At 47.8% G+C, this 18,521-nt stretch overlaps 1 long non-coding RNA gene across 2 annotated transcripts; it reads left to right on the forward strand.

The window, feature by feature from the left end:
- Positions 1–946: 946 nt before the first annotated feature.
- Positions 947–14,355, forward strand: LOC147649918 (uncharacterized). Of its 2 annotated transcripts, XR_015277849.1 has the most exons (3): positions 947–1,404; positions 13,208–13,401; positions 13,988–14,355. It is a non-coding gene; the product is annotated as an uncharacterized LOC147649918 (long non-coding RNA). The 2 variants fall into 2 exon arrangements; XR_015277848.1 differs by lacking the exon at positions 947–1,404 and having other exon boundaries at positions 13,181–13,401.
- Positions 14,356–18,521: the final 4,166 nt, after the last annotated feature.

Consider the following 18,521-nt stretch of genomic DNA (forward strand, 5'->3'; position numbering starts at 1 on the left):
TTCTGAGGATGGGCCAGGTCTTAAAAGTGGCTGTGGGGACTCTGCAGAGACAAACCCTGAGACTTAGGACTGTTTTACATTTCAGCCAGCTCTTGGACCCAAGGGCATGAGCCATGTGCTGGGTTTGATCTTTAAAAGCATCATGCTGGTGCTGCATTCCTGGGCTCTGCTGGGCTGGACTGATACATGAGGTGGATTTCACTGACTTGCTCTTCAAGCTCCCCCCGGTCTTATCTGTTCACAAAAGCTTGTGAAAGTTTCAAATAAAAAGATGAAGAATTAAATGAGCAGCTCGCAGCACAGCTTATTTTTGAGCAGGTGCTCTTTGTGATGAGCCAGCCCTGGGCAGAGCCCATCCTAGTCTGAATGACTTGGAGATGTGTGGAGGGAATGGAGAATGAAACATTTCTAGAGTGGACAGTGGCTGACTCCAATTATTCCTGCCACCTGAGAGCAGGCAGTCCTGGAGAAGGTGGGAAGGTACAAAGGCTACCTGTCCCCAGGAGTTACCTTCTCCTCTGTGTAGTGTTGGGGGATGCTCACAGACACTATAGAAAAGCTTCAAAAAGCTTTCCTTGCTCCAAGACCTAAGGCAGCTGGCAGCTGAGCACAGCACATCCACAGTTTGCTGGGTGTTTGAGCAAGAAGGAAAAATGGGATCCTTGTGTCCAGGGCAGCACCCTGGCTGTCTCAGGCACCCCACCTCCAGGACAGGTCACTGCAGCGGCGCTGAGCACTCGGGCCTGCCTGAGGAACGACAGTGCCGGACGTTTGTGCTGGAGCTGTGGCTCTGGGAGCAGGGGGATCATCAGATCTGTGCTGAGCTGTGTGTGCAGGACCTGAGCCCTGAGAGCTCCAGCTCATTCTGTAATTAATTAGTGATTCCTGACAGGCAGCTCCAGCCCGCTGACAATAACAAGATTGCAGGAGCCGCCTCCGCGCCCTCACCACTCTCATAACATTAACTGGAATCCCCTGCAACAGAGACAAGGGCTGCTGGCAGGCAGGATAAACCTCCTGCTCTCCTTGGTCTGGGTCTGTTTCCCTGTGAAATTGGCCCTTGGGTGTTCCCCCCACCCTCAGTGGCTCCTTGCCCCAGGGCACTGCCCCAAAGGCCTCGGCAGTGCCAGCAGCTCACGCCCATTGCCCATCCAACCCACTCACCAGCTGGGACGGGAATTCCGTGGGAATTCTCCACAATGCCCTCTGTAGGCTCCAGATGAACAGAGCACACCCTTCCCAGGGCCAGGGGAAGCAGGAATGGGCCGGGGCTGCAGCAGGACACTGCCTGGGAGCTGGAGTAGCCCTGGGAGGAGCTGGCTGTGGTTCCCTGGGTGTATCCCGGTGTATCCCGGCAGCGCTCCCGGCTGTGCCGGCTGTCCCGAAGAGCTCTGCAGCAAGGAGGTAAGCTGGGAGCTGTGCTAGCGTGTTTGCTGTCTCACACGGGGGTGCTTTCACACTTAGAATGGTTTTAATTATTTGTTGGAAGATTTTGAGAGCTCCCAGGATAATGGAGAGGCCTCAGTCAGTGTTTCCTAGCTGAAGGCATCCATGGATGTGCGTTCCTCGCCTTACTCGCAGCCCAACCTTGCATCAAGAGTGGGGCCTGTGCCAAGTGCCTGGGTGGTTCCTTGGTGGCTCTGGTCATGGGTCTCAATGGTTGGCAGCTCCAGGCATGTTGGAATTTGCACCAAGCTCTACGGAATTTGTAGAGAAGTGCCTGTTTCTCCTAAATTATCGCTTATTATATTGCCTTGCAACAGTGCAGTACACGTAACCATGCAGAGATAAAAACTCATCTGTGGGAACAGCAAAGTGACTCGGAATAAAGGGCTTCAGCTGCAGAGGTGAGTTGTGGCTGTAGCTTCAACCCTGTACTCCTGACCCTTGATACACTGTGCAATTCCTAATGTTCAGGATACCCTTTAGTGGTGATATTTGAGCAAGACAAGACTCTCCCCATTTTTTTTCCTGGAAGAAAGTATCAGCAGATGCTGCTGACTAACTGAACTCACACTTCCAAGCAGAAAAAAATCAAAGGAACAGGTTTCCTTTCCTACTTGGCCTCAGAGTTCATCTCATCTGGGTGAACTGTGTAAGGAACTAGTCCAGAATTTTTTATGTAGGTTTTATAAAGTATTTATGGTGAAGGTGAGAGGACGGATCCCAAATGAATGATCTGGGGAGCAAAGGCTCCTACCGAGCTCAACTCCAACGTGATCCATGTGTTCCCACAGCGCTGAATTGCCCAGCATCACTGCTCATCACCTGGGAATCTCCCTGCAAGGCTTTGGAGCTCGGCTCTGAGCTCCAGCTCTGTCCCTGTGACCCACAGCATGTTGCTGGAGACCCCACACACCTTCCCCTCCGCGCTGGGATGCCGCAGGCTGGGCGGGCACGGAGCAGGGAGCAGGGACAGTCGGGTACAGTGCGAAGGGAGAGCACAATAGAGCAGGGCCAGATGTTCCCACATCAGTGGGGAAGCAGAGTGGCCAAGAGCTGTCACCAGGACAAACAGAACTCTGATGGATCTGTCCAGCCCTGTCCCCTGCTCTCTGCAGCTGCCTTCCCACCCTCAAACCGTCCTTCCCATGGGCTCTTCCACCCATTCCTTACATCCTCTGCAAGGCACTGACAGAGTTGTAACAGGGCTAATGTTTCTCCAGACGCTGCTGATCACTGCAGGGGGCTGTTTCCATCTCCCTCCAGTACCTGGGGATATTTTATGGGGAAGAGGTGAAGAGACTCACAGTGCTGGGTGGCTTGGAGAGCACATGGACACAACCGATGAGCTTCACTTCTCTTTCCTCTCACCCACCCCACAAATCCCATCCCCGTGTGGTTCTTCATCAAAGCTCACATGATGTGATCCGATACTCGCCTGTCCTCGGGGAAAGAAAAAGCACTGAGTGATTCCTTTTGTTTTAAGCTGTGTAATTGGTAAGGAAAACATATCCTCTTCTAGTGGCTTTTCTTTTATTGTCATGTTTAGGAAGTTTTCTTGCATGTCATAACATTTTGTCTGTTTTTACTGAAATCCTTCCATGAAGGAATGATTGTTTGCACAAACAGACTGACATGTTGATACAGGCTGACAACTGCATGGCTAAGACCAAAATAAAATGTAAAGTAAACACATTTGCATAAGTTTATAATATGACCCAGTTCTTACGAAGCAGAGGAAATGGGGAGATGTGAATCTAAGCAGCTTATCTTGCATCTCCCCTTTCTCCTGTGCCCCTCATTCTTAACCTCTGCTCCATGAGTGCCATGGGAGAGTTGTCTGATTTTTCCATTCAGATTTGAAACAACAGGTCGCTCTTGTAGTTCACTTGTGGTTTTATTTGGTTTAGGAGGGAGGGCATGGAGGAGGAAGCATTCCTGGTTTTAGCCTCATATGAAACTGGTTGGTCTTTTCATCCTTTTTCTTCTCAGTTACACTTTAAAAGGCTTCTGTCAGTGTATTTTCCATCACTTTGAAATTGCATTGACATGCTGCTGTTTTGTCATAACTGTAGCATCACAAAATGCTGATTTGGTAGTATCTATTTTTGATCTGCTTGTGGCATGATTTCCTTAAGGATTGTGAGATCAGTTCCTCTTTTTCCAGATGAGAAAACCAGAGCGTAGAGCAGTGATTTCCTTTTGGACTCAGATCACTGCTGTCCTGGCTGAGTGAAGTGAGATTTGTTAGTTCTCAGCTGCCTGGAAATGATACAGCTCCCTTGTTGATGTGTGTGACTGGAAACAAGCCCTTGCCCAGACACCCAGGAGTTCATCCAGAAGTTTGTGGCATCAGTCAGGTCTAAGTTGTTGGTTGGCTTTCACAGAACAACTCCCAAAAGCTATGAATCTTAAAAATGCCTTCTGAAGGGCCTCCTCTGAATCTGGCTGTCCCAGAGGGAGCCAAAGGGCCCTTATTCCTAAAGCTGCAGTTAATCCATGCTGCACAGCTGAAGAGAAGGAATGAGGGAGGTCTTGGAAATGTTAAGTCCTTGGGACAGAAAGATGCTTAAACACGAGTGTCACAATGACAAAGATGGACTCCAGCTCCATCAAAGGACATTTCTTTGACTTGCATGATTTCTGCCTGCAATTAAGCATCTCTGTTGGGTTTTCTGCAGTAACTCAAGGCAGAGTAACTTCTAAATTCAACTCTCAATCTCGGAACCTTAGAGGTCCCTCAGCCCCCTGCAAGCCTCTCCCCTCTGATGTGCATGGCCCCACTCATTGTTGGTAGTGGAGGGGCAGAGTTAACTTTTCTATCAGCTTTGAACAGAGCCACTTTGGTTTTGATTAGAGGAGCCCATTGGTGCCAAACAATCTGACTAACAGAGCCCCGTGTGAGCAATCCTCACTGTGGACAGAACACAATAATAGTTTCCAAAGTTCTTGAAGGGAGCTCAAAGCCCTGGTCTCCCAGAGCATGAGCAATTCAGATGCACCGTCATTCCGTGTGTGAATTTCTGGGAGGGAGTGGGATTTAGGGAAATATTTATTTCTGGGTTTCCTTTTGCCTATTTTGGGTAGTTTCTAGGTTGGCGAGTTGTCGTCCATGCCTCTCTTGGATAGTCGTTATTTTAGGAACTGACATTCAGTCCTTGGAGCTGTGAGGTCTCACGGTGACCCTCATGTCACCATCCTTGGAGGGTCCCAGCTCTCCATCCCTGTGGCTTGCTCAGCTGAGCTCCCTCTGGAGCTCCAGAGCTGATAGGTAATGCAGCTGTTTTCCTGCTGGCCCCTCTGGTCTGAGATCCAAAGGAACTGGAGGCTCAGAGCTCCGTTTGTCACCATCTGACCCCCTTGTCCTCTGGGAGGACTTTGCCAAGGACATTGCAGATGAGGAGAGTGGCACAAGGGTGCTTTTTCATGGCAACATCAGCCTGGAATAACAGTGGGGAACATTATTTAGGTTTTTTTTTTTCTATGTTGTTGCACATGCTAGTAAGAGTCTAACAGGAAAAATATGTGTTTATGAAAATCCTAGACACGGTGTCCCCACAGCCAGACCCTTCACATGTCTTTATTTTGTTGGATTTTGGATGTTCCTCCCTCTTGACAGGAATTGCATGCCCAACCTTAAAAAGTGTCAAGATATTGAAGATTTATAAGCCGTAATTTTGATTTCCAAGGGGCAGCAATGGGGCTGTGATATCCAAATTAACCAGAATGAAATATTCTGGTGCCGTGGCTAGTGTTGGATCCTTTAAAGGGTGAGGTCTGGATAAATATCCTAGAAGAGTTAGAACAAAAATACTGTTTGCAGGAGAAAGAAGACCTGGGAAGGGGTTGGCTGATGCTTGTATTTTGTCATTCTGGGTATTCTTCTGTGACACACATCCACTTTAGGACACTGGTATTAAGCTCTGATACCATGTTGCAGGTTTTGTGGCTTTCACAGTTTTCTCACAGTGAAAAGAAAGAGCTGAGAAGAGTTTTGGTGTATGTGGGAAAAATGTGGCAGGGATGGCTGGAACTGAGTCTGTGAGCACACAGCAGATGTTCCTATGGCCAGGATACCCCAGGAGAGGCAGAGCTGAATGTGGCCCAGGGGATTTTTAGCTGTGCTCTCCCAGACTGACAGTGAAGCTTCATCTTATTTGAGGGAACTGGGCTGAGAGCTGAGGGTGTTCACCTGGAGAAGAGAATCCAGGGAGATCTCAGAGCCCCTTCCAAGGCCTAAAGGGGCTCCAGGAGAGCTGGAGAGAGTCTTGGGACAAGGGATGGAGGGACAGGACACAGGGAATGGCTTCCATTGCCAGAGGGCAGGGAGAGATGGGATATTGGGAAGGATTTGTTCCATGTGAGGTGGGGAGGCCCTGGCACAGGGTGCCCAGAGAAGCTGTGGCTGCCTCTGGATCCCTGGAAGTGCCCAAGGCCAGGCTGGCCAGGGCTTGGAGCAACCTGGGACAGTGGGAGGTGTCCTGCCCATGGCAGAGGGTGGCACTGGATGGGCTCTAAAATCCCTCCCAACCCAAATCATTCCATGATTCTCAGAAACTGGGAGGCCTGAATCTGTATTTGTGGGGTTTGGAGGTGATCTGGAGTGAAAGGGGAAAATGTCACGGCCAGAGCTGAACCAGTTTATGCAACCACCACATTCTCTCCCTGGCCTTGCTACAAGCTTTCTGAGAAACTATAGACCAGTCACATATTTCCCTCCTCTGCCCTGGTATTATTATTTGGGAATTAGAAATAATTAGCTGTTTTTTGCCTGTTGCATCTGTTCAGACCACAACTAACTGGAACTTGACTTTCCACTCTGTGGCCAGACACAAGAGCAAGACGTTAGTCTGAACGTTTGGCTTGTCTGATCATTTTCATAGCTAATGTATCAGATAAAACCGAGCACAGCAAGAACGTGTCTCGTTCCTGACTCTGCTCTGAAGGTTGGCTTGACAGTCGTGTATTTCTGCACCAGTGGAACTTTTTAAGCCAATGTAATTGTGCTGCTGCATACATGGGTGGGACTGATTTTGGACTGGAGATGTTAATGGCTCGAGTGTGGTGTAGGACTCCAGGAACAAAGGATGTGGAAGTTTGACTCCCAGATCATAAGTGGGAGATGATAAGGGCATTATTTGAGTCTTCTGGATAACATCTGATAAATATCAGATTATCTGAGTCCCCTGATGGAGGAGGTGGCTAATAAACCCAGCCTAGTGGCAGTTCTACCACCCCAGCTTTCAGAGTTCACTGGTTCATGCTAGCAGATAAAAAGATACTAAAGAGATGTGTACTTCTTATTCCTTAAAAGTTCTTTTTTTCCTCCCCTGTGTCTCCTGGCTCATCTGCACTGGTTTTCATGTCCTTCTGCTGGGGGGGAACACAGGGCTTGAGCTGGCGTCTGTGGGGAATTGCTGGGAAGCTTTGCCCTGATGGTGCTCACGCTCCAGATCGTTTACACAAGCTCTGCAAATCCAGCGCTTTGGGAATATGGTCGGGATATGCTAGAATAAACTAAGCATGCTGCTTCCATGAAGTGTGGGAGCAATGAGTCACATTACACAGAGGGACTTACGTAGAAATACTCCCTGCTAGGTGTCAGAAGAAAATGTGTTTTGTGCCTGCAGCCTCTGCGGTCAGGCAACACATGCTGCAAAAATGTTCTGGATGTGCAGGAAACCAGATAGAGCTGGGAGCTCTGACCAGATCCCAGGAACACACAAATCCTACACAAATGTCCAGAAACTTCTCACTGGGAAAAGAGGGCACGAAATAGACTCCTGACAGTGTTTTACAGGGCTATGGTTTGCCCCTTTCAAAGGGGGTTTGTTGGATACACCCTGATGCAAGTCTGGATGGAGCTGCTGCCATTCATGGCTGAACATCCAAGATCACAAACTCCCTCTTTCCCCATTCCCATCACAGAACCCCTTGAGGAGGAGAATAGCCTGTTATTGAAATTGTCTGTAAGCCAGTTAGATCAGCATCCCTAAACTGCTGCAAGGGCTCTTGGATAATATATGTATAATTTCTTTTTATGGCTTTTTATGAAAAAGGAAGTCAGGCCCAGGTTGGTGAGACTGGAAAAGCAGGGAGTGGATTGGCTGTCAAGGGTCAGCCTCCAATAGCCCTGTGATCAAAGGCTGCTCTCAGCAGCATGAGTTTATAGGCAGCCAAGACAAACAATGAACGACTTTATCTCCTTTCAGAAAAGGGAAAAAAAAAAACAACACTTAAGTTCCAGGAAGCCATTTCTGGACTAGACAAATTTTGGTTCTTATTCCCTTTCTCTCCCCTAGTGCAGCTATTTCTAGATGTGGTGTGGATAACAGGGAGGCAGCAGAGCAAAGCCCAAATGTGAACCAGGTTGTGCCATGTTCTCAGGTGGTGAAAACTGATGCAGAGCTGGGGATCTCCAATCAGCAGGAGCAGTGTACTCCTGCTGAGAATCTGGCCTTCACCAGCAGCTGTCCCTGGAAAAGCAACAGGAAACTCTGAATTGTAGCGTGGCCATTTCCCCCTGTTCGATCCCTTCTCCAAAGGTGTTTGCAGTTGGAATATTGCCTGTTTGGTTGTCCCAGCTGGGCCTCCAAAGTCAGCTGGTCAGAGCACAGCTGGCCAGTTTTAAACATGCTGGCTGCAGTCTCAGCTCACTGGATAAAGTGAGCAGAGGGGAAAAACATTTTGGGCTCCTGTGTACTTGATTATTTGTTTGGGAGGGAAAGGAAGATACGAGAAGAAAGACTCTCATTCCTAAAATGGAAAAAGTTGCAAAACATTTAGTTGGGTTTGGATGCGAGGGAGAGGAATCTTCTCAAACTGCAGAGTGTTCTTGATTTAGGATTTCCTGTTGGATAGGTTTCAGAAAGCTATTCCTGTCATAAGTGGCCAGATTCTCAGCTAGAATAGATGTGTAAAGCTCTGCTGATATGAATCCATGTAGCACTTTGACCCCAGCCTAAGATCTTGGGCTGAGGTCTGGTCATGGATTGCAAAAATCTATCACTGTTTATGGGCTCAGAGCAGGACCAAATCCAAACAGAAGTGGCAGTTCTGAGGTTCGGAGCTGCATGTGGGAGTTTAATCCCCCTCCAGTCCTGACACCGCCAGTGATTTCAGGGTTGGACTGTTCTTGGAAGATGCCTTAATTCAAGACTGTGAGGTTTGATTTGGTGGTATGCTAAACAGGCCTGGTCACACCAGTCTGGGGAGAGACAGGAAGCCCCCCAACTTTCCAGCCAAAGAGCCTTGGGGGTTTTATACCCATTACATGTTTGCACCCTTCTACACTCTGAACATGGAAAATATTGTGAGAAAATCTTTCCAAGCCAGGATTTAGTGCTGAAAATAGAGGCAAAAAAGCCCTGGGAGCTCAAGAGAACATATTTCCATAGTCTTTCCAGATGTCCACACAACAAAGTAGTGGACAGTTGGGAGGGCATCGTCATTTCCAGTCATGGATGCTCCTGAGACATTAATGGGGATTGTGGCCTTAATGTGCAGGAACAGGACCATGGCAATGGAGCTGCTGCCCAATGAAGGATGAAGCAGCAGGAGAACTTCACCATCTCTTCTTCCCATCCACCCTGGTGGACTCAAAGGGATAAATCTAATCTCCTGTTCTGGATTTTGGGATATAAGGGGGAAGAGAAGGGAAAATTCGGTCCAGGCCTGCCCACTGAGGCCAGTGGCATAATCAGTAACAGGAGAGGTTGTCTGGTTCTCTGTCCTGAGGTCTTGCTACACAAAGTTGATCAGCTTTTGCCAATGGCTGCAGCCTAGGGTGGAAGGGCTTTCTCCAGGGGCTTACTGAGTTCCAGCTGGAAGGTTTGAGCTGAAGCAGAGAGAGATTTGTCGATGTTTGTAGGGTTTAGATTTTTTTTTTTTGGTCTCTTACCCTTCCTCCCACCATGGGAAGGAGCAGCTGCTGGAGACCTCCATATGAGGAGAGGATTTCCAGGGCTGGGACAGGAGGGCCCTAGATCTTCTTTCCTTGGCTGGCACCGCTGTTCCAGGGTATATTCCCAAATCCCTGACTTCCTTTCCACACCTGTCAGCAAGGGCTGGGCTATGTCCACTGCTGCACTCTCCCCTTGATGTCTCACTCTCTCTGTTCACGTACTTTGTGTTCCTCTGCCTTTTTCCCACCCTTCAGAGTCAACACCACAGCAGCCTGTGAGTGACAGCAAAAAAATGAGCGACTTTATTTTGTTGAACTTTATTGACCTACAGGCCTTTGTTTTAAGCCTCTAACATTCAGTCTGCTGCCTGCTTCTCCTGCCTCGTGGGAGCTGTTGAACTTCAGAGGCACCAGAGCTCACAGGTTGGTGCTAACATACCTGGAACCTTCAGAAGGTCTAAGAAAATGAGGTATGGTACCCACTTGCCCAGGGATTTTGGCAAGGTTCAAATCTCCCATTCCTAGAAGGTGCCTGTGACTCTCCCAGCAAAAACGTGCTGCGTTTCCCCAGCGTGGTTCATTATTTATACAGGATTTTTGCATAATTACCAGGCTGGTGTGAAGGTCTCAAGGTGCTCTGCAGATGCCAAGGCGTGACCTCACCTGCAGTTAATGAAACTCTGGTGACCGATAGACCTGTGACTTGCCCAGGGCACAAAGCACTGGGCAATGTGAGCCGGCTCCCTACCTCCACCCCGATGAGTTACCCCCATTCTGCTGCTCCAGAGAAGCTGGAAATCCAGTTTAACCATCTGCTTGGGAATTCCCCTGTAGCTGGAGGGGATGGAGCATTCTCACACCCCAGCATCGAGGGTGCGGTTGAGGTGAAGGACGCATGCGTGGGATTGGTGCGCTCTGCCTGAGCCAGGCTGACCCCCAAACTGTCCCTTGGGAACTGGGACAACTGGGCAGGACTCAGCGCAGCACTTTGGACTGCCAGCTGTTTCCCAAGGCTGGGCAGTGTGTCCTGAGCATCCTGGAAGCTTGGTGACTGTGCTTGTGCTGGGATGTAGCTGGAAGAAGAGTGTCTGATGTGCGGGTGTGGGGAATTTTCCCCATCTCTCTGGTTAGAGGGCCTGTGGAAACATTCCCCCTTTAGCTGCTCTGGAAGTAGAGGACAGAGCTGCATTACTCGTGAGCAGAACAGACTTTATGAAGGGGGAATACTCTCAAAACCAGCAAAATCTCCCTCTGCAATTAAGGACATTTCTAAAATAGTAGCTGTAAGCACCCTCAAACATTCTAGAAGTGGTTTTTAGCACAGCACTGTTAGGACCTGGTTCTCCAGAACTCATTCTGGAACTCATGCCATCTTCCACTGCCAGACAATAATTTGGAAAGCCCCAGCTGTTGAATAACATGTGGCAGCAGCATGTGCTCCAAAACTGGGGAGAAACCCATAAAGCAGTGGCAGCCAAGCCATAGTTTGGACCACCACTGATCTGCAGGGTTGGGTTTTTTTTAGCAACTCTGATTGTTTTGTGAATTCATCCTGATTTCTTCACAGAAATAATTCAATGGTTTGATGGTTCCCTGTTGACTGGAGAGGCCCTGCTGCTGTGGCAGGGCAGGGGAGCTGGTGCTGCTCTGTGGTCACTGGTGCTACAGTAGGAGCTGAGAACATCACCTGGACAGAGGTGATTTATTCAGTAGTGCCAAACCCCTCAGATTATTGCATAACAACACTTTGGGAGACCAACTTTAAGGTTATGTATTGCAATAAAGAGTTTTTAAATTTATTTTTCTGATAAAGCTCCCCATGAGAGCAAATCAACAGCGCTGACTGGATCTCAGTTAGGATATCCCCATATGGAGAGGGCAGCACTTGGAGACTTGCTCTGTGCTGGGTGTGAAGGGCCATTCTTATGACCCAATAGTCAATATATTGGATAAAACTGTATCCAGCAATGAAGTCTGGATTGAGTTAGAATTGCCCAATGACCTATTAGTGCAATGTATTTGTTATTTTTCCTGGCATGCTCCGGTTTTTCTCTACCCCTCTTGTTTTTTTCCTGCAGTTTACAGATAGTTGGGAAAATGTACTGCCTTTATTTTGTGCGTGGCAGAAAACATCTTCATCTTCTGCTTTCTTTTTTTTCTTTTTTTTTTTTTTTTATTTTAAGCATAATTAACAGAGCAAAATTGCTTGCAGATTCTGCTTTTCAACGGTCAAAACACAAACTGTCGGTTTTGCTTTGGGGTTTTTTTATGGCTGAATTTTGGGAAAGAAGGGATAGAAGAATTAAAATTACCTGCTTTTCTGTAATGGGTAAAAACAGGAACCTTTTCATGAAAATTGACTGACGACAGTACTTTTTTTCATGGGGAGGAGGGAGGATTAGGGTAAAGAGCAGAAAGAGCAGCTCGAGTTAAAACTCCTTTTGGCAAGTGAGCGCACATCAGCACACTCAACAAAATTCCACCCGGCCTCTGCTCTTGCTAGATTGAGTTGGATTCTGTTAACCTCCCAACTGCAGTTTCTTTTGCAAATATGGTTTTCATTTTTCCTGTTTTGCTGCTGTTTAGGCCCTTATCAGTTCCTTGCTTGACAAGAGATGCTTCTGCTTTTTCTTCTTATTCGTCTTCCACGCTCCAACTTGAGCATTTTCCCTCATTGTTGGGTTGTTTCATCGCAGACCAAATCATTCCCTTGCCTGTCCCTCCTCCCCTGCTGTTGAGCTTCATGATGAGGAGTGTGGAGGAAGGAAAATATAGAGCTCATTTATTTTTAAGTAACTGTAACTAATGGCTTGATCAGCTAACGTAGTGGAAAATATGCAAACTGCTTGGAGGAGAGTGGATGTTAAAAATGTAACTACAACATTATTGAGACATCTTTCAGCTCTAATGACAGACTGAATAACAAACATGTCAGAAACTTTGTTGCTTCTCTAAGCAAAACCAAATAATTGAATTTATTTTCAGTGATGGTTTTTCCTTCTGCATATGCAGCTCCTCATCCATTTTGCTGTAGACCTTGTCAGAGCTATTTGAGTAAACAGATTTTTTTCTTCAATGGTAGAGTGAGTGGGGGACAGGACTTTTTCGTACTTCCCTTTCTTCTCTGCCACACACTTTATTTTGGTTTATCACATAAGATCAATTCTCAAATGATTCTGCTGTGGCTCTATCACATGCATACACTGCTTGTAGCTGTCTCTGCTCTTTGAGCACATCCATAAATGATTTGAACTGGAGCAAATTTATTTATTTCTCAATAATTGTTACCGTGTATCAGCTGATGATCTGGTCCCCACAGTCTGGAGCTGTGAAAGTTTTTGTGCAAGCCTTTGTGTAAATTAGGGGCTGCTCGTTGTGCTGTGGCCCGTGGGCTCTGCTCTGTGAGACTCCCATGATGGTGCACATCGTGTGATCGTGTGTGAACAGCACGGGAGAGTCTACGATGGGATCTTTCTTCACAGTTCTCACGGGAAATAGGGGAATCAAATCTATTTGTCTAATGGGACAACCCTTGAGAAAGCATGTATTCTCTTTTAAGGTATCCTCCCAAAGAGAAAGGTTGGTTGGATTTCCATCCTTCCCTGATGGAGGGGCTGGGGAGGCCCTCGTGGCACCGTGCCCGCCGCACCTGCCAGCCCCTGCAGCTCTCTGCTCCAAATTGCTCCTTGCCCTTCTTGGCACCAGGAGCCAAACCTGCTCTTCTCCCTCTCTGAAAGGGAACCTGGGGCTGGCCCACAGCTCTGCACAGCAGTGGCGACACGACAGCTCAGACACATGGTTCTTGCATGTGTGTTTCTTTTTAATTTAATGCAGAGCTGCAGCAAAGCGTTCCCCTCACAGGTGAGATCCTTGGAAAACTGACTGCCCAGAGCTCTGGAGCTTTCAGCCTTCACGCTAACGCACGGGCCCAGCTGGCTGGAGATTAAAGCGCACAGTTGAAAACCAAAAAGCATTTGAAATTGCACCACTGAGCTGGCAGGAAATTCCAGCTTTTTGTAGATGTTGGAGGCGTTGGAACGGCGAGGAACCAGAAGGTAAAATTCCGGGGTGAATCGCATCATCAGCGTTTCAGCAAAGCCTCGGACATGGGTTGTGCGTGGGGGGGACACTATCCCCACCCCTCCCAATCTTGGGAAGGGGGAAGAGCATCCTGGCTCTCAGCCTGGCTCATGCCTCAGCTGTCTCTGAGCACAAGAGGCCTCTCAGCTCAGTGTGAATCCCAGAGCGGTGCTCAGCACTTGCTCTGGGGATGGAGCTTCCAGCCCTGTCAGCCTCAGCCAGCCCCAGGCGTGCCAGAGATCTCCAGGGCAGATTGGAGGCTTTTGTTGTGCCCAAGATAAACGTTCCCTTTGCTTCTTGGGCTGACTTGCTCGTACTCTTGGAAGATAACTCACAGTTTAGCGGGGTTTTAACTGCTCTGAAAGGAGTCAGTGTTGTGTGCGGTTTGATCAGAGAGGACGTCTGCCTGCAAGGAACAAGGGTAGGAGACCAAGAGGACAAAATGGTTTCTGAACCTTTATCCTTTATTAGTGCAGACATGTGTGGGCCTGAAATGAGAGTGTTGGTGAACACTGATTCCGAAATCAGTGTGACCACTCATTCCCTTCCCCTCCTAAATAGGCTGCCAAAGATTATCACTCCAGCAACAATGCTTACAGGCAGCTGAAGAACTCGAGGCCTCCTGTGAAGCCTTTGGCACCAATGGAAGACTTCAGCTTCCTCTTCTCTCATCCCCTTTCCTCCCCCCCTCACCAAGAGCAAATCAAGCCCTGCCAGCATGAGCGGTGGAGAACAGAATCTGCATTGACGACAGATGGAACGAATGTTATGGATGCATCCCAGGCCCTGAGCTGTTGTGCCACATAAATCAGTGGTAAAACTTTGCCAACTCAGAATGCTTCACAGGACTAGACTATCAGCCAGCTTAATGTCTGGCTCTGCAACCCCAAAATTGCATGGTCCAAATAAAAAAAAAAAATAATAAAATAGTGAATGTGTGTGCCCTCAGTTGAACTTGCAGCCAGCAGGGCTGGGTTGGGTCCAGCTCCTGGAGATGAATGTGTGTCTGTGATAAGTGACTTGTGCAAGATAATTCATGGTTTGGAAGCCTCCCACTGCAGCAATGGGCCGTGGATGCTGCAGATGAAGTGTGAGGTCCCAGGCTGCAGATGCTATCAGAGCTGTGCGGGCGGCTGGATGTGTGCGATGGCCAGCCCCAGCCATCAGCCCTGATTGGATACTGAACAATCAGGGCACCCAAAAATGCTTCATCTTGCTCTCCTTGCATGTGTGCCAGTGCCTGGGTCACTCCTTTGCAGAGAAAAGCTGGAACCACACACAACCATCGTGTGTGAAAACTCGCTCCCATCAGGAAAGCTGCTTCCCAAGCACTGCATAAATCCCAAGTGGTTGGGATTTAAGACAAAAAAAAAAGAGGCAAATAAAAATATTTGCTGTTAAAATTATGACTTGGCAACCCCATAGATGTGTGTGGGGGAGAAGTGCCTGCAACCTTTTTAGAGGCATACTTGCCCTTTGGAAAATGAACTTCCATTAAACAAGGCTTCACCCTTCTCGGTGGGATTTTGGCAGCACGAGGGGGAGAGGAAAGGCTGAAATGATCCCTTCAGCTTTCTCACTCTGTCTCAGCAATGATAAAATGAAATACTTTACTGCAGCACTTCAGATCTCTGACGGCTGTGGTAGCCTGGTGTTTACAGAAGACATCCTGTTGCTCAAGGGAGACACTTCTGCCTTGCTGAAATTAAGGGGTTTTAAATTTTTTCCCCTCCTCACTGCTCTTTTATGCAATTTCCACTCCAAGAGGCCATTACAAGGGTGATTCTGCACATTCTGAGGGTTGTAACAGCAAGTTCTCCATCAAAAAGCAGATCCAGTTTGTGGGAAAACTGCCCTGGCACCCACACAGGGCCGAGCAACACTTGGAAGGGGGAAAAAAAAAAACCTTGATGGTCATAGAAACTCTCACTGCAGCGCTGAGTCCAGCACGTCAGTGTATCCTCCTGGGATTGCACCCCAGCTTGCAGCACAGTGGGATGAATCATAAGGAAATGCCACCCCAGGGAAGGAATTGGTCATTGTTTGAAAGAGCTGATGGCTCTTGGACGAGGGCTGGGATAGGGATGGAAGCAGGGAGGGAGGATGCGTCCAGCTCGCTGCATTCGCCGCAGCGCTGCAGGAACACGCTGGCGAGGCTGGGCATGCTTTGCTGCCTTCCCAGCAGAAAAACCATTTCCCTGTGTTTTTGGTTTCTTGATCTTTTTAAATAAACAGTTTCTTTGTACTGAGAAAGAAAAAAAAAAACCAAACTCAGCCATTGGTGCGCTGCAGAGATTTTTTTGGGAAGTAGGGAATGTGGGGACTTTCACCTGCTGGCAGCCCCTTTGGTGCTCCACAGGGGTTTTGGAGTCTTCCTTTTCTGAGCAGGGTGATGGGGATGATAGCTCTGAGCCTTGAACAGCTTCTTCAGCTTTGGAACTCCAAACCTGCTGCGCTCTCGGATTTTCCCCAGCCTCGTGGGTGTTCACAGCTTTGTTCAGCTGTTGCTTTGCCTCTGGATTAGGAGAGCTCAGAGCTCGGTCAAAGCTCAGGGTTACTGGGAGGATTAGCAGCAAAGCCAGAATCGGTGGTTTACAGGCTGCTTACCGTGTGCTGTGGGGTAGCTGGAGAAGGGGAAATTTTGGTGTTTTGGTGCTGCTTTGCTTGGCAAAGGCTGTAAGACCCTTATTGTAAGGATAAAACCTGGTTTCCCTCTGTGAAGTCTTCAGTGGAAACCACATGAAGATCTCAGGTCATTCTGTGATGAGACACCAGAGGGAACACCACCCTGGCATCTGTCCTTGTGCACGAGATCCTGGGAGCTGGAACTTTAGAGGCCCATGATGTCACCAGGGAGCAATCCCTGTGGATGCTTGAGCACATTCAGATTGGGTAGAAAAAAGGGTGAGTCCCACAAGCTGATGGATATCTCGCACCTCCGGCCGCTGATTTAAGGGGAAATGTGTTGCCGTCCTCCTGTCTCCCCACAAAAAGCCTTAGATGGAAGAAACTGGGAGATCTTATAAGATCTCTATCAGGGGACTTACTTTCAAGTGACAGCCATGTCTTTAATCCAGCAAAATCTTTCTGTTTCTATTGATGCCCTACAATAAAAACAAAAGTAAAGAGAGGGAAGAATTAAGAACAGGGAGACTCGCTTTTAAAAGGCTTATAAAAATACATATAAAGCGAGAGACGATGAGAACAAAGGGGTAATGGAAGCCGACAGACAGTTCTCATGCCATTAAACTGCATCTCAAAAAAAAAAAAAGCAACTCTCTCAAAAAAAATATCAAAAAAAGTTAATCGTTATTTGGAGGAGGGGGAGTGTTTTTATTGTGAACATGTGCAAATGGAGGCTTCAGCCATATAAAACCCATGCCCACAATAAGTATATTTGTGTAGCAATTAATGTGAGATCACAGGCTCGGCTTTTGCCAAATAGTCGTGTCAGCATGGGGTACATTATGTGTGTCAGGAATCCAGTTTCCAAATGTGGAAGACATTGGGCCACTCGTAATTAAATGTTTTGTCATCGCGGGGCAGAGCCGCGTGCGCTTCGGCTGAGCCGAGCGCGGCACCTCCAGCACCATCGCCCAGGGTTTGCTCTTTTGGCAGCTCTTTAAGGAAACTTTATGCAGAAGGAATTTCAAGACACTTGTAATTAGATCTCCCCCTTCTCCTTCTTTTCTTCCTCCCCCTCCCTGAAATGCAGAGGGCAATTTTGATTTTCTCTCTCAGGCAAGGAAACCGAGTTTCAATTTCTCTTTATCTTAGCAGGGATTATCTCCCTGATTGGTTGCATTGAGACATCATTTCCATGGGTTTCTGTTAGTGTTTCTAGTAACACTTCTGTGAATCCAATACTTTCTGGGAAGTTTATTACAGCAGCTGCTAAAGGCAAAGCAGAGACATCCAAATAGTGCGGGAACATGCATTTACCACACTTACAACTCCAACAGATTCAGTTACAAGAACTGCTGCAATATTTCTTCTTTTTCCTTTTTTTTTTTTTATTCCTTGTGGTCTTATTAAGACCCAGCAAAAGGCTGTGGTCCCTGGTGCTATGACTGAATTAATTTTAAGTAAAGCAGAGGCTGGAATGGAGTGTGGGAAGGTTCTTGGCATGGATGGGCTTGGCTGGAGTTTTCAGTAAAGAGACATTGAAGGGAAAGGAGAAGAGGATTGCGTGTGTGTATATTGGGGGACAATATTTTTATATACTCTGCACAAAAAGCCATCTCCAGAGCTATCAGGCTTTCATCACCCCAGTCTGATCCAAGGATGTTCAAAAAGTGAAACACGTCGTAAATCTGGCAGGCTGGCTGGAACTTGGAGAGGTTTGAAAGGCGCTGGAGGGTGGGAGCATCCCGGCTGGGCTGGGCTGGTCAGCACAGCCAGCAGCGGGGGAAGCCCCTTTCCACGGCTCTGGGCACTTCCATCAGCTTTTTATCTCCTTTTGGAGGAGATATTCCAATTATTCCCCCCAACCCGCTGCCAGGGAGATGGGAACAGATGTGCCCCACTGTAGAAATGCTGAGCAGAAAGAAGCTTGAGAGTTCAGAGTGATTTTTTCTTTTAATTTTTTTTTTTTTTTTTTTTAGTTCTTTAATGGTTTTCTCAGTGGTGATGTGAGGCATCACTTGAGAATGAGGACGGCAGCACAAGTCAGTTTTTATTCCACCTTCCCCAGAGCTACTTCTTCAAGTGATTTTCCACTTGATAAGAATTGGGAGAGCGGTGTAAAAGATGATTCGGGGTGAATGGCAGAAGCATTCTGGTGCTTCCCCACCCTCAGTGCCCTTTTCTCGTGAGGTGAGTTAGATGTGGATGGGCAGCGCTGGATTTCGGAGCCTTGCTCCCCCTCCACTGGTGGTTTGTGACTCAATTGCCCTGGTTAAATCAGAAATGAGCTCACTGATGCTCCAAAACTGCAATAATACCTCTTGTTTGCAGATCCCATGGTGGTGGGCTGGTACAGACAGCTGCCCTGTACCAAAACTTATTCCAGGAATCTTCCCTACTGCTTTCAGACCTCACATTTTCCAAAAGTAATAAGAACATGCACCAGTGATGGGGACATATTTTATTGTAA

This window comes from Cyanistes caeruleus, chromosome 18, assembly GCF_971803275.1.
Source record: "Cyanistes caeruleus chromosome 18, bCyaCae1.hap1.1, whole genome shotgun sequence".
In the NCBI taxonomy this organism is placed as follows: domain Eukaryota; kingdom Metazoa; phylum Chordata; class Aves; order Passeriformes; family Paridae; genus Cyanistes; species Cyanistes caeruleus.